This window comes from Lygodium microphyllum, chromosome 6, assembly GCF_053477565.2.
Source record: "Lygodium microphyllum isolate KBCC chromosome 6, Lygodium_microphyllum_v1.1.10, whole genome shotgun sequence".
Lineage (NCBI taxonomy): Eukaryota > Viridiplantae > Streptophyta > Polypodiopsida > Schizaeales > Lygodiaceae > Lygodium > Lygodium microphyllum.
In genome coordinates, this window is record NC_141140.1 from 105,567,938 (window position 1) to 105,584,991 (window position 17,054).

Consider the following 17,054-nt stretch of genomic DNA (forward strand, 5'->3'; position numbering starts at 1 on the left):
AGGCCTTTTGTACAAGTACTTGGATTAGAAATGTCATGGATGAGACCTATTGGGAGGATGCAACAACATTAGTAAAATCTTTGACTTCCATTTACGCAATTTTGAGGATCACTAATATGGAGGGTAGTACTCTAGGCCTTTTGTACGAGTACTTGGATCAGATTGGAGTGGCACTCCGTAGAAACATCTTCTTGTCTTGAGATAAATAAGTGAGTCAATGACAATTCATTTTAATTTCATCTTTTTAGTCATATGTATAAATCTATGATCTATCACGATTCATAATTTACATTGCTATGTGGGTAACAGGTTTAACTTTTATATATGTTACAAAGTGCAGGACATTCACGCAGTGTGGAATAGGAGATGTGATTGTTTTTACAAACCAATCCATGTTGTTGCACATTGCTTGCATCCTCTTTGGCGTATCGAGAATTAATATGCAAGTGAGGAGTTGGAAGAGGGGTTGCAAGTAAGTGGGCTGATGGAGCTATTTCCATCATTAGGAGACTTGAGGATGATCTCCTCAAGTTTCGTAATCACACTCTCTCATTTGCACGCCCCACATCAAAGTTACGTGAGACACAGCTCCAGCCTGTGTCTTGGTGGGAGAAGTATGTAAATTTTACTTCAACATTGGTAAGTAAAATTTAAGTAATAAACATGTTACGACATACAATGATACATATAAGTTGTAACATAAATAAGTGTGCTAAATTTCTTCTTATTCTTTTTTTAAAATTTGGCAAAAAATGATAGCTGTCCGTATTCCCTTGTAGAATTGTGGTAGTGGTTTTGTTGAGAGAAATTGGAGCATGCAGGCATTGTTTCACATAAAAAATAGAAATAAGTTGAAGACTACTTAGCTTGAGAGATTGGTTTTTGCCATTGTAACTTGCGCTTGATTGAGAATTCAAGTTATACACTTGAGCCAAAGCTGGTACATGTAGACAAGATTCACTTAGAGAAGGTCAGGGACATTTCTACCAGTCCAAAGGAGGAGATAGATATTTACAATATGCTATATGAGGAGATGTCTACACTTACGTATTAGACAGGGTCGAGGTGTACATGAGTCAGAGTAAGAGGATCTCGACGTCGATGTGGGGCTGCTTCTATCTCTACAGCTTTAATGGCAAATGATGATGATGATGTTTCATCTTCCTCTAGTAGCAGTACTAGTACTCTTGTTAGTAGCCTTGAGAAGGCTGAGACAGAGTTGGCTTCAGATGATGCTGAGTGACTCTCATGAGTGACCGAGTCATTAGATGACAGATCATGATATAATAATTCATAAACTTGTACTTTGTGGACTTATTGTTAGTTAATTATGTAGATTCATGTTTATGGTGCAATGGCATTTGAATGACTTACAACTCATGAGATACTGTGATACACCATATATCATACATCATAGTTGTATTTCTTTTCATGCATTGTTTATTGAGCTACAATCCATGAGTACTCTCTTTTTTGAGTCCATATGATATAATACGAGTCTATGACTATTCACTTTTGAGCCTTAAATCTTGAGTTCACTTTCTATGACAAGTTACAATTTATTGTCTTAGATTGAATCATGATTTGTGTATACTTTAAATTGGTTGATTCTCTTCTAAGCTCTAATGTTATATTGTTGAGGAATTTAAGTGTTTTGATGTAGAGGTTCAACTAAGAAGTGGTGTTACTCCATATATTTTTAGTTATATTTAGGACTATAAATTTTTTATTTTTATATCTCTATTTTTTGGATTCCCATTTTCCCAATTCATTGTTTCGGACTGGGGACAAAACTTTGTTTCGTGAATATGAAATGCGTTTCTATTCTTCCATTTTCCAAAACCCCTTGCAACTATGCTTGATATTGCTAGTAGTATGTAAATTCCCATGCATAGTCACATTGCAATGGTTCAAAGTATGTAAACAAGAATGTTTCCTAATGCATTTGGTGCTCCTAGCATGCTAGGTATACATGAGGGGCTAGTCAACTGGATGCAATGTTATATATTAGTTAAGTTGAAATTCCAGCAATGTGAAAGTATAAAGCATCGTAATGCTTAAGAGAGAAAAAGGCCTAGGACCAAGTGGAGATTTCGAGGCAAGTAAAGTTAGAGGTAAAGTTTTCATGTCATGTGCTTCTTGGTGAAGCTTCAGTATTGTTTCACCTATGAAAGAATGCAACTAGATGGAGGAGGGTAACCTGGCACATTATCCTCAATGATGCACTTTACCTTGATGTGTTTTAGTTAGAGACGATTTTGGATTAGTGGCTCAATAGTATATAGAAGGTCGAGAGTATTGCTTGATGCTCAAGGGGAAGGTTGTATCTCCACTCCCCTAGTGATGTACAACTCAGTTATGTAGTGAATCTTGGATATAGTTGATTTGCATCCAGGGTACTGTATACTGACATTATTCATGCCATTGGGATCACTATTTATATACTAGTCACTATGAATTGGAATGCAGATGTGTATGGCTTGCACCTAGACTCTAAAACTATACATTTGCAAGGTTGCTAGCATGTATGGAATATATGGAATGTACATTCGGATGTGATGTGCATTTGCAAAGAATGTGGGGATACATGGATGGTATTCAATATACATTTATAGATAATGCAAAAGAAGTATAATTGCATAAGTTACATGTGGTTTGCAGCTGATGTATGCTTTACATGACTATCATGTGGTACATCATTACTAAGAGGTGTCGTTTATGCTGAAGTGAGCGATGCACAGTGGCGATGCAATGTCCTGTGATAAAAATGTCAGGTAGAGAGCAAAACATGAGCAAGAGTAGAGAGTGAGAGTTAGAGAGAGAGATGCACGATGTTCTTGGGTAAAATTTGTTGTGTGTACCTCTTTAGGTTTTTAGATAGATATATATGAAAGTACAAATGTGAGGGTGTGTTCACACTTGTGCACATATAAATGGCACGATGGCCCTTTATTTCCAACAACCTCCCACCTAAAGGCAATGTGCCTTAAGAGGAGAAAAGAATCAGCCAAGTCTAGGTATGTACGAAACTGAAATACATATTTTTGTCTATTAAACAATCCAGCTTTGAAAAGCTTAAGCATAGTTTGGTAACTGCCCCTATTTTAACTACTTGACCTAAGCAAAGAGTTCAAAGTTGTAATTGATAAAGCTCTCTTGCATTGGGATACGTGCTTATGCAAGATAGACCTCCAATAGCCTATGCTTCAAGGAAATCAAAGACCCATGAAAGGAATTATACTACACATAATCTAGAATTACTTGTAATTCATGCCTTCAAATTATGGAGACATTATATGCTTAATCACAAAAGCTTAAAGTGGATTTTCACTCAATCAAACATCCAACTCCCATCATTTGTCAGCAATGAGCAAACCGCTCTATTGGAAGACCCTTCGTGAGAAGATCTGTAGGATTATCATCTGTATATACGCTTTGACAAGCTCAATGCTCTTGCTGTCAAGTACATCTCTAATGAAGTGATACTTCACTTGTATGTACTTCGTCTTTGCATGAAAGATGGGATTCGGTGCTAGCATGATAGCACTCTGACTATCACAATGGAGAACAAGTAACTCTGTAATGCCAAGCTCTCCCACCAGATGTGAAAGCCATAAAGCCTCCTTGCATGCCTCAGTGGCAGCCACATACTCTGCATCTGTAGTAGACAATGCAACACACTTTTGTAGCGTGGAGATCCAAGAGACTGCTTCTCCTGTGAAAGTAAACACATACCCAGAAGTGGATCTTCTGCAGTCTGCATGACCAGCATAGTCTACATCCGTAAAGCCAATGACAGATGCCTTCTGCTTTCCAAAGCAGATGCACAAATCCTTTGTGCCTTTGAGGCATCTCATAATACCTTTCACTGCTTCCCAATGCTTTTTACCAGGGTTTGCCATGTATTTGCTAACTACTTCCACTGCAAAGGCAATGTCAGGACGTGTAGCAACCATAGCATACATCAAATTGCCAACAGTTGAAGCATATGGTATCTTGGCCATTTCAACCTTCTCATCATCAGATGTAGGGCTGTCTTCTGCACTGCGTTTCACATATGGAGGCAATGGAACCCCAATTGTTTCCCCCCTCCATATTGAAAGGCTGCAAAACTTTGGAGATATACTCTTGCTAAGATAGATAGAGTAATCCTTTTGACCTATCTCTAAGTATTCGCATGCCAAGAATGTGATTTGTATCACCAAGATCCTTCATGTCAAAGCTGCCATGAAGACTTTGCTTTCGTGAGTCCAACACTTGAGTATCCCTGCTAGCAATCAGCATGTCATTAACATACATAACCAAGATAATTAGGCTGCCATTTGCTACCTTCTTGGTGTACAAGCAGTGATCCACTTGACTTCTATGAAAGTCTTGGGATTGCATAAATGTATCAAAGTTATGATACCATTCTCTTGGTGCTTGTTTCAGCCCATACAAACTCCTTTTGAGTTTACATACCATTTTTTCTTTCCCTCGTTCAACAAACCCTTCAGGTTGTTGCATATATATGTCTTCATGCAGATCACTATGTAAAAACGCAATCGTTACATCCATCTAGATGAGCTCCATATCTTCAGCTGCAACCAAGCCGAAAATGGTTCTCAATGTAGTCATCTTGACTACAAGAGAGAAGATCTCATCAAAGTCAACTCCATGTTCCTGCTTGTAGCCCTTCGCAACCAATCTTGCTTTGTACTTTAGCGAGGAACCAGAAGTGACCTTCATCTTGTAAACCCATTTGCATGGATGGGTTTTCTGCCCTTTAGGCAACCGCACCAAGTCCCAAGTTCCATTTTTCTCAAGAGATTCCATCTCTAACAAAATGGCTTTATACAATTTCTTGCTGTCCTTCCATTGCTTCCTTGAAGCAAGATGGTTTACCACAGTCTGTCAACATGACATAATCAGCCACATTGTTTGCATCGGGAATGAATCTATCAGGTTGTCTAGTAGCCCTAGATGATCTCCTAATCCAATGATCATTGTTTGTTGGCTGTTGAGCCTGCAAATTTCCATGTTCAGCTTGCTATCTTGGAATTTCAGCTTGCAAATCAGCATTAACAGCTTGCTGTCCTGGCTGTTCCTGCACATCCAGTGGCTCATCATTATGGGCAACGGCTGGTTGATCATTTCCAACATTATTTTTTGCATTTGCAGGTTCATTTACAGCAAGTATTTGCTGATATACAACGGGCACATTTTGCTGTCCAAAAGGTATTTCTTCTTGGAATACAACCCTACAGAGGTATAAAACAGCATAGTATGGATTTTATCCTGTATGGTCCGATTCATACTCTCTGTGACTCCATTTTGGGGTGGATTATGAGGGGCAGTGAGCTCCCTCTGTTAGAGATAAGCGCTTGTACGGGACTGCACAGTCCAGTCGGACTGCCACGTGGCAGTCGGACTGCCTGCAAACCAGTCGGCTGCATTTAATGCAGCCAACCTGCCCTGGTTTTCGCCCAGTTTCCTGGCTATGAATAGCTGAGGACTTCAGCAGTCTCCTACACTTCTCTGCTCGCTGATTACAAACTGGTGGCACGCGCAGATTCCGTCTTTGTTCGCAGATTTCAGACAGGAGACAGTGCAGACTGCAGCGGACTTCGAGGTGAACAGCAGGTTGCATCGTCGAGGTGGAGACACGCAGTCCAGCACACTGCGCCCGTGTATATATCTACATATCTTTGTATTCAGCACACTTTATACAACAGATCTTCATCTTCCACTGTCTCTTTCTCTCTCTTCTCTCTCTGCGTTCTCTCTCTCTCAGTCCTACGCTTCCGCACCGCTGCACTCTGACATGGTATTAGAGCAGTGTAAGAGGGCCGCCTGAGCGCAGAACCAACCTGAAGAGGAGTTTCTATCGTGACACAAATTTGCGTTTTCAACGTTTGAGGGCAGGCAGGAGGGCTGCGCCTCGGAACAAGGCTGAAGCGAGCGTGGGCGCGTAGGAAAGGAGTCCAAGTGGTGGAATTGCTGCTGTTTGACGAGGATGAAGTTTGAGTTTTCAGCTTTCAAGTGCAGGTTTTGCTTTTTCATCGCCTCCGGCGGATGAAGAAGTTTCAGGACGCGGACAAGCCTTAGTAGGCTGAGTTTTCACAGTCAGAGGGGGCTGCTTTTGCGTTTGTGAAGGCATTACAGGTGAAGATGTCTACAGAGATTGACTTGGAGTTCCAGACGATTATGGACTGGAAGGTGCCTGTCTTATCGGCTCTTCCCGCAGATCAGAAGCTCGACGGCGAGAACTACCGCATCTGGGGCGTCATGATGTTGGCCATCCTTGAGTCCTATGATTTGGCGGAGCTTGTACAGGAGAAGATCGACCGGCCCTCGGTAAGAGATGAGTCCAAACTCTCTTTCGATACTCGTGCGGAGTTGGGCTCAGTCTCACTGGGACAAACTGAATGCCAGGATTCGTTCCTTTCTTTTTCTATCTTGCACTATAGCCGTGATAGCTCACATCGAGGACTTGACGGTGGCTCGGGAGATCTGGCTGGAGCTTGATCAGATGTACAACCGGATGACCCTTATGAAGTGGGTTTCTTTGGAGGTTCAGATGCAAACCTTATCCGTAAACAAGTCTTCTTCGCTGCGGGAGCACATCAACAAGCTAAGACAGCTTCAGATGCAGGTTCAGAATGCGGGGAAGCCGATTTCCTCCGAAGACATGGCGATCACACTATTGTCCCAATTGCCGCCACGATTCAGTACATTCTACTCCGCCCTTATTGCTTTGGGGCGGGAGTCTACTCTTCGGTGGGAAGAGTTGGTTCCTATGGTCTTGGACCAAGAGAAACAGCTAAAGGGACAGAATGCTTCCAAGTCGGAGGCGCTGACAGGTCAAGCCTCTCAAAAGAAGGGGAAGGACCAAAAGAAGAAGAAGGGGGATAACAAGTCAAAGAAGGACAAGGACAAGGACAAAGAATCCACATGTCATATTTGTGGAAAGACTGGCCATTGGAAGAAGGATTGCCCTGACAAAGACAAGAAGGACACCAACAAGAAGGACACCAACAAGAAGGACACAAAGGATTCTGGAGCGGTAGCTGCACCCTCATCAGTTGCATTTCTTCACCTAGCTGTCATTGAGGACTCTTCACCGAATGCTTCTGATGTTGCGATGACGGCTCCCCAGGCTCGAGAGTGGATCGTTGATAGTGGTGCCTCCCGGCACATGACTCCTTCATCAGATGGTGTTGCCCAGTTGCGACCCTCGCGTGGGCAGATTCTCATTGGAGATAGCTCTTCAGTGTCTATTGCAGGACGGGGTAAGATGCAGCTTATTCCTGATGGACGTGGTGGTACCCATACCTCAGAGGTCTTGCATGTACCAGGATTAGGGTATCATCTCCTGTCAGTTCATAAGATTTGCTCCCTTGGACTTTTGGTGGAGTTTGACAGTAACTCGGTGCAAGTCCTTGATCGTGGGTCAAGGAAGGTTCTATCATCCGGATATGATGAGAATGGCATCTATAAATTGAAGTCTTCCACCGCCCTCTCTACTCTTCTTCTTACCTCTCAGACACAGTCAGAGTTATGGCATGCTCGGTTTGGTCACCTCAACTATGATTATCTTCGGAGGGCGTCTCGTGGACAGCTTGTTCGAGGGTTGCCGGATATAGTGGTGAGCCAGCAGCCATGTGTCTCCTGCATTTGTGGGAAGCAGTATAGAGATGCCATTCCCCACACAGCTTTGCGGCGGTCTACTTCACCGATGGAGCTTGTATCTACGGATCTATGTGGCCCTATGAGGAACGAGTCCTTGCGTGGGAGCTCGTACTTCATATTGATCGTAGATGACTACAGCAGGATGACATGGGCCTATTTCTTAGCATTAAAGTCAGAAGCTTTCTCCCACTTCAAGAATTGGCTTCTCTTTGAGGAGAACCGATCGGGCTGGAAGTTGAAGACCTTGCGATCCGACAAGGGTGGTGAATTTATTTCTAATGAGTTTGCTCGGTTTTGTGCAGATAAAGGTATTCACCAGGAGTTTGCTAATACCAACACTCCTCAAGAAAATGACATTCTTGAACGGAAAAACCGCAATGTGATCGAGATGGCACGCACCATGATGGAGCACCGACAGACCCCTCAGGTTCTGTGGGCCGAGGCTGTGGCTACTGCAGTCCACATCCTTAATCGATCCCCCACTTCGGCCGTTGATGGGATGACCCCTTTTGAGGCTTACTTTGGGACTAAGCCCGATGTTTCTTACTTTAGGGTCTTTGGGTGTGATGCCTATATTCACATTCCCAAGGCTCACCGTGATAAATTTGAAGCAGCTTCCCGAAGACAGGTATTTGTTGGCTACAGCTCCCAGTCCCAAGGCTATCGATTGTATGATCCCGTCAAGCGGGATGTGTACACTAGTCGCGATGTGCGGTTTGTGGAGGTTCCGGCCATAACAACGGGTGAGGAGCATCCCGTTCTTGGAGATCCAGGGGAGAGTTGGGCTCCTGTTACAGTTCCATTGGAGCCCGTGCCTTTTGATTATGATTCTGTTTCTGACACAGAGTCTACTGTTCCACCGGTCACCCCTGAGGAGTTACCACCGGTGGATATTCCAAAGTCTTCAGCTGATGGAGAGAGACGAGGGGAGGTTCGGCCTCCTCCTCGATGGGCCCGTGACACACTCCGTGATTCAGGGATCGAGGGGGTTCCTGAGGAGTGGGGACCGCAGGATGGTCCGCGGCGGTCACGGAGACACCAGGCACATTCTACGGAGCTTGTTTGCTCTAACTATTGTTTGATGACCCGTGTTATGCAGGATCGAGAGCCCACCTTCGTGAAGGAGGCTTTACAGTCCGCACCATGGAAGAAAGCTATGGAAGCCGAGTTGGAGGCTATTGAGAGGAATGACACTTGGTCACTCATGCCCCGCCCCCCGAATAAGAAGGTGATTGGCGTCAAATGGATCTTCAAGACCAAATACCTTAGCGATGGTTCTTTGGATAAGCACAAGGCTCGCCTTGTTGCTAAAGGCTTTGCACAATGCCCAGGGATTGATTGTCATGATACTTTTGCCCCCACTGCTTGTATGGCGACCATTAGAGCTGTTCTTGCCTTGGCTGGCCATAGGAGATGGCCTGTTTACCAGTTGGATGTGAAGTCGGCCTTCCTCAATGGTGATTTGAAGGAGGAGATCTATGTTGAGCAACCTCCTGGCTTTGGATCTTCAGATGGGAAAGTCTACAGGTTGAAGAAGGCCTTGTATGGCCTCAAGAAGGCTCCGCGTGCATGGAACGAGAAGATTGATTCGTTCCTTCAGTCTCAGTTGGGATATCGGCGTTCTAAGGCCGATCCGCAGCTTTATGTTCACACTTCCGAGGATGGTTGTGTGCTTTTTGTTTTGTATGTTGATGACTTGATTGTCACAGGTGATCATGCACAGCAGGTCCAAGAGACGAAGTCAGCTTTACATGGGACGTTCAAGATGACGGACTTGGGTCTACTCCATTTCTTTTTGGGCCATGAGATTTATCAGTCTCAGAGGGGGATCTTCATCTCTCAGCAGAGATATGTACAGGAGCTCTTGGTGTCTTTTGCGATGGAGGATTGTCGGACCCTTTCTACTCCTATGGATCCGAACTGGAAGGCCACTTCCTATTCAGCTTCTCCTATGGCGGATGCTTTCCGCTATCGTCAGTTGATTGGATCCTTGATTTGGCTCCTCAACACTCGTGTTGATATTTGTTTTGCTGTTGGGCTCTTGGCAGGGTTCATGAGTGAACCTCAGACGGTGCATTGGCAGGCTGCTCAGAGGATACTTCGGTATTTGAGGGGGACGTTTGATTTAGGGATTCATTATCCCGCAGGGACAGATGGTTCAGATCTTGTACTTGTAGGTTAGAGCGACTCGGATTGGGCCGGTGATGTGGACCACAGGCGGTCTACTACAGGTTACTGTTTTACCTTGGGTGCATGTGTTATCTCATGGAGTAGCAAGAAGCAGCCCATGGTAGCCCTTTCGTTTACTGAGGCGGAGTATCGGGCTGCGTCTTTCACCACATGTGAGGCTGTGTGGCTTCGGAGATTGTTGGAGGAGCTTGGCTGCCCCCAGACTCGTCCTACTTTGCTGCAATGTGACAATGAGAGTTGCATTGCCTTGGCACGAAAACCTGTTTTTCATGCCTGGACGAAGCACATAGAGATCCAGTACCACTTCATCAGAGAGAAGCTTCTGGATGAGACCATCACTGTGGAGTACTGCAAGACCGAGGACAATCTTGCAGATTTGTTTACGAAGGCACTTCCCCAGGCTCTACTTCGGAGGCATTCCAGATCCCTCAGGCTTCTGCCTCGCCCAGGCTCTGAGAGGGGGTGTTAGAGATCAGCGCCTGTACGGGACTGCATAGTCCAGTCGGACTGTGCAATCGGCTGCACATTCGGACTGCCACGTGGCAGTCCGACTGCCTGCAGTCCAGTCGGCTGCATTTAATGCAGCCGACCTGCCCTGGTTTTCGCCCAGTTTCCTGGCTATAAATAGCCGAGGACTTCAGCAGTCTCCTACACTTCTCTGCTCGCTGATTACAGACTGGTGGCATGCGCAGATTCCGTCTCTGTTCGCAGATTTCAGACAGGAGACAGTGCAGACTGCAGCGGACTTCGAGGTGAACAGCAGGTTGCATCGTCGAGGTGGAGACACGCAGTCCAGCACACTGCGCCCGTGTATATATCTGCATATCTTTGTATTCAGCACACTTTATACAGCAGATCTTCATCTTCCACTGTCTCTTTCTCTCTCTTCTCTCTTTGCGTTCTCTCTCTCTCAATCCTACGCTTCCGCACCGCTGCACTCTGACACCCTCTTTATCCCTTTGCTGTCACAAAATGCTTGAAAGGCCTTGGACATATATTCCCCACCATTGTTAGAGCAAAGACACTTAAGTGTCTTATCAGTCTGATTTTCAACCAATGCCAAGAACTTTGAAACTTGTCAAGCACTTCGTCCTTGTTACGAATCGGGTAAACCAATACCTTCCGTGTAGCATCATCGACAAAGGTGACAAAGTATTTTTTTCCCCCTAAAGATAACCTTGGCATCTGACATACATCGGAATGTACTAACTCTAGAGGGGAAGATTTCAACAAAAGAGACTTCTTATGAGACGTCTGTGCATGTTTATTGTAAACACAATGATTACAATGCTCAAAATCAGCATAATGAAGACAAGGCAAGTAACCCAAACAAGAAAGCACTTTCATTCTAGTTTGACCCATGTGTCCCAACCGGCCATGCCACAAAGAAACACTTGGTTGCTCGGTCACGGCAACAACATGGTCACACACACTAGATACATGGAGAGGATACAAGGTATCACTTTTACAACCTCTGGCAATTACTCTAGATCCCTTACAGATCTTTCATTTCCCATCACCAAAGCTGGTATGAAATCCATCATCTTCTAGCTACTCTGTGCTAATCAAGCTCTTCTTGAGCTGAGGTACATGTCGTATATGCTGAAGTGTGAAGGCAGAACTATGCTGAAACTGCAACTGCACGCTGCCAATACCTGCAATGTCACATGCATAGTTGTCCCCAAAATTCCATCAAGTTCCCTTGCTAAACAATTCTCTTGCAAAAGGCTTGATGTTTTCTTGATCCTTGACAACACCATATCGACTCCCTATATAGGTAGAGAACCACTCACGACAAGGGGTGACATGAAAGGAAGCACCTGAATCGAGAATCGAGGTATGCATGTCATCATCTGTATCTGCAAGTATAGCATGTGCACCAAAGTGTGAAGAGACAAAGAGCACGTCATTCCCACTGTCACTGTTATGAGTGACTACATTCACCTCTTCAATTTTGACATTGCTCTTCTTAGGCTGACTCTCTTTCTTCTCTTCCTTGCTATCATCTGTCTTCTTGTCCTTTCCTTTCTCTTTCTTCCCTTTGTAGCAGTCACGTTTAAAATGACATTTCTTGCCACAATGATGGCATTCAACATCCTTACCACGTGATTTACTGCGTCCCTTGCTATCAGATTTTCCTTTTTTCTGTGATCTGCCCCTAGTATGCAAAGCACTAGAAGACTTACTGGATGCATTGTTTTGCCGATTCATTTCTTCCATAAGTAGAGCATTTTCTATATCGGTATACAAAAGCATCGCATTAGAATTGCTCATAGCAGTCCTGAATGTATCCCAACTCTTTGGCAGAGTGCGAAGCAAGAACGTAGCCTTAAATTCTTCATCAATCATGAACTTCAAGGCAACCAGCTATCTGAAAATGGAGTTAAATTCACTTAAGTGAGTAGACATTGCTGTACCCTCGTTCATACGTAAATCCATAAGCTTTTTCAGCAAGTAAACTTTGCTTGCGGCACTCTTCTGGGCATACAGTTCTTCCAGTGGAGTCCAAATAGCATAGGGGAAATCCAAATCTTCAATGTTAAACAGCAAGGCATCAAAAATCGATAGCTCGATGGTTGAGCGTGCAAGCTCATTTAACTCATGCCAGTCTTCCTGTTCCATATCTGCAGGCTTTGCCCCTTTGGTCTTAATCGGCCTTGCCTGCCATCAGAAATCGATAGCTCGATGGTTGAGCATGCAAGCTCATTTAACTCATCCCAGTCTTCTTATTCCATAATTGGGGGCTTTGCCCCTTTGGTCTTAATCGGCCTTGCCTGCTACTTCTGGATGAGGATATTATAGCACTGTTTTTGCCAAACTGCAAAGTTATGTGCTCCTTCAAGCTTCTTAATGTGCATGAGATGACTATTGTCACTGCTGCCAGCCATGATTTTCAGCCCAAATGTGACAAAAAAATATCAGAAAAAACAAGCCTAAACTGTCACGCAAGTGACTAAGGTACAAACAAGTACCAACCAGCAATAAATAACCACGTAAAAGCATAAATTTCAGATCTACCAATAAATTTTCAGAAGCACTAAACCTTGTGCTACAACACTCCACAACTGATTACAATTGTTCCAAGGACAAATACATCACATTACATGAGAAGTCCTAAATTTTAGCTGCAATTTCTGTTGTACATGCACCCACGGGCATAAAATTTGACATGCACGATTAAAAGCTTAAAAATTTTTGTGCTCAAAGCATCAACCATACATTTGCATTGTATTTGATATGCATAGAATAGGCCAATTTTGCCAAAATAGAGCAATTTCAGCACAACCCCCAAATTTTTCCAAGTGCTAGATGTCCAAATTGCATGGAATTAAATGCGCATGTACATAAAATGACCAAATGGCGCACAAATTTCGCCCAAACAGCAAAAGCCCCGGTGTTGGTGCCAGGATGGTCATGTATGCTATTGTGAGGCATTAATGATAGACAGAGATATGCTATGATTCTTCTCTATTTTCAAGTTCTGGTACGATTGACATCGAATTAGGTTTTCTACGAGGTAACTTGGTAGTGGCTTGATCACCCGTTGCTTGGGTATCCATGGTCCTATTCTAGACAGAAATTAGGGCTCGACAACCAGCTTGGGAAGTGTGCTCAGAAATAAGGCTAGGGACTTGAAAACTAGTCATTGAAATTTGGGAAATTTTAGGAGATTCAAGAGACCATTCAACCAACAATGATTTGGGGCTGAATTTGACCCAAGGAGCATGATGAAGGCCAATTCCCCAAGCAAACCAAGGGGTAAGTTGGTTTGAACCCTTGCTGTGCATTTGTGATAGCAAGAGGCAATTGGAGAGCGAAGGAGATTCAAGGAATCTCAGTGTATTACATCTAGATTGCAATACAAAATAAAGAAATACCATAAGGTACATTGATTTTGGGGTCAACTGCCTGTCCATTGTCTAAGATGAAGTGGTAAATTTTCTATTTTCAAAGATAAGAGAATGGGTTTATGAGGCCATTTTCTTCTCCAGTTTACGTGAATGTTATGCTTGCTGTAATTAGTGCTTAATTAGGTTATTACCACCCTATCTCAGGAGGAAGACTGGTTTTAGTTGCCCGTGTTTTCTCTTGTACGTGCTGCTGTGCACTTCCTGATCATCCAAAAGCTGCATTTTCTCCTCTAGAGGTTGCGTGTGCTGCTGTCAACATCTCCAGAACTGCTACAGCTGCATTTTGTTCTTCTCTAGCTGCATTGACATCCTCTGACATTTGAGCTTTGGTGGTGTGTTTCCTCGGATATCACTTGGAGGCTGTGCCTGTGTTTTCTCTTGTGCATGCTACTCTCTGCTTCTTGGATCATCCAAACAGCTGGGTTTTCTCCTCTAGAGGTTGTGTTTGGTGCTGTCCACATCTCTAAAACTGCTACAACTGCATATTTCTTCTTCTCTAGCTGCATTGGTATCCTCTGACACTTGAGCTTGATGGTGTGTTGGTTTGGGGATCAGTTGGGCTGCCTCTGCCTCCATCGACTGCCTTTGCTGAATCTACTCCTAGAGATGCTAGTTTGAGTTTTTCTTTCCTCTTTGGACATATATTAGTTTAATTAGTTCATTGAGGTTTTCCTTTACTCCACACTTTTGTGTTTGAGTTTTCTCTTTGAGTTCAATTGTTTTAGTAGAGATCATATATGCTTTGGATTTTCTATGCAAACCCTAAGGTATTCTCCTTAGAGGGAGTGCCATGCAAGCTTTGTAAGTGCCCCTTCACTTGTCCTTCACGACATGTGGCTGGACACTTTTCCCATGGCAGTGCACTTTACCACTTTGCTCTTGAGATTACAGTTTCCTATAAAAAGAGCTCTAGTTCTGTATTCTAGATCAAGTTTCTTTGCTATAATCTTGTGTATAACAAATGAAGATCTTCTGTAGTTGGTTAGAACCATCTCCTTCATCTTCTATCTCTTTATCACCAAAGCACCCAATTTCCATCTTCTTTCGGTGTTGTTTTCCAGAACAACAGGTTTGCAAATACACTTTCAACACCTCTCTTGAAGCACTCCTACTTTCCTTTTTCCACTGCACTATATGGATGAAGCTAATGTTCTGCTCATCAACCATGAAGGCACACTGATTTAACCTCTCTTGCTCTCTGATTTGTAAACATCTTTCTGATTTGATGCATAATAATTGTATACATTGTGAAGCATGTGTGCATTTATGCATCTTTTGCATGATGTTTGAGATTTAGATTCTTCTTCACTTTTAATATTTTATTGTAACTCAGTTCAAGTGTAAAGGACTTGAAATGAGTAGAAATACAATGCTTTGAGGGAGGAGGAGTTGCCCATCTTCAACACTCAATATGTCTTCATCTCAATTATGCGTCTATGGCTGTAATCATGTCTAAATTGTCATATTCAGCCTCTTAAATGTTCGTTCTTTCCATTTTCTGAAACCTTTAGCCATGGAAATAAGAGAATATCAGTAGTTTATGATAAGGTGTTGAGCACAACCAGAATTGCAAATTCTCAAAGAAAATCAACACTAGTAGCACCAACATCCGTGCAGCCTAGTGTGTTGTAGCAAGTTACAAAAAACTATAAATCTTTGTGTCTACATAGCCAACTCCAAATCCAAAGTTTGGTTGGAGTTTTAGGAAACAAGACACCTAAATATTTAAGAGCATCTAGGAATATCTAGATTCTTTATGACTAAAGACGTAATGTTAGTCTTAGAAAGTCTTCAATTGGATGTATTGGTAGTCGTTATTAACCTCTTACATACTACTGCATAAATTCACACGTGCTAATTAATTACTTAGCACATGTCAAACTAAGAGTTGGCTAGATTAGCCAATAGTGTCATCTAGCTCATGGATGCTTCATTGTGAAAGCCAACATGACCAAGTCATGTCTTATAATGATGACTAATGCAAGACATCAAGCAACTTAATCCAATGTTACTTACCAATCAGTTGCTCCGGTACCCATGAACTTGTATGTTTATAACCTGTCTAGGTGAAGACAACCTCCACCTTTCCAAGCTAAGCTTCTACTCTACCACTCATTAAGATTATGCTTTTAGTCTGATACTCGAGTTTCGCAAAAGTAAGAGTTTCCCTATGAGAGGTTTCATATGAGTTTCATGGGTATGAAGAGAGCTGTAGTTGAGTTGAGAAATGGCAAGAAGCAAGTCTCTTACAAGATACGTGTAAACATCAGAAATTTAAATATAGTGGGCTAGTTAGCATATGCGAACAAGGAAGAGTGTAGCCTTTTTATTGCCTATAAACAATTAAGAGAAAAATTGTTGAACCTTAAAGAATTTTATTTAACTGCATTTTGTAAGTATGCCTTGAACTTGTATGAAAGTTGGGTCTGTGTAACATTATATATGACGTGCTAATAAATTCTTGTGCATATTAGAAGATGTGCCTATTACATGGGTAAGGAAGAGTTAAGCCTTTTTATTGTTTTGAATCAATTAAGAGGTGAATTATTTAACTTTAAAAGAAGTTTTATTTAACCTGCATTTTGTAAGTATGCTTTGACCTTGTATGAAACTCAATTCTATGCAATATTGAATATTAGGCTTTAGCACTAGACAACACTATATTGTAGCATCTTAGGCTTTAGGAAAACACAGCAAACTTATAGAAACTGCATTCTGTCGGACTTTCAATCCACTAACATGAAGCATCATGGAAAGTTGAATTATGATCTTTTGGGTGGTCAGAGACTATGAGAGTCTTGGTCCTTACAGACAGCACACTCTAATTGCACAAGCGAAACACATCAACTCCTGTATGTAACTGTGGAGCCCTCAGACCTTACTATATGCACTTTTGATTACTGGAGGCTAATTCATGTGATTCTTGTGGTAGGGGTGGGGATAAATAAATTGCAGTTCAATTTGTCGCGTTGTGCACATCACTGGCACGTGTTGGTTTGCCAGCCAGTAGCATGCAGCACCACCATTACTTTAGAAAAAAAATGAAGTGTAGAAACTAAGAGAACATTTGAGATATGCAGAGTACCATTGCCCAAAACCACAAATGATTGAACCCTGGTCATGAATGAGCAAATTTTCAGGAATTGAACCCTGGTCCTCCAGGCTATGAAGCTACTCAACTGTCATTATGCCATACATGTTTCGATAAAATCGTAATGTTTTCTTAAATATTTAAACTAAATAGAAAAAAATTAAATGATATATACAAAGCGTGTGCATAAT

At 42.7% G+C, this 17,054-nt stretch overlaps 1 protein-coding gene across 3 annotated transcripts in view; it reads left to right on the top strand.

Moving 5' to 3' along the window:
• Nucleotides 1–17,054, top strand: part of LOC148034906 (protein SUPPRESSOR OF FRI 4-like) — a 105,630-nt gene that overhangs the window by 41,288 nt on the left and 47,288 nt on the right. The gene's annotated exons all lie outside the window — the stretch shown is intronic.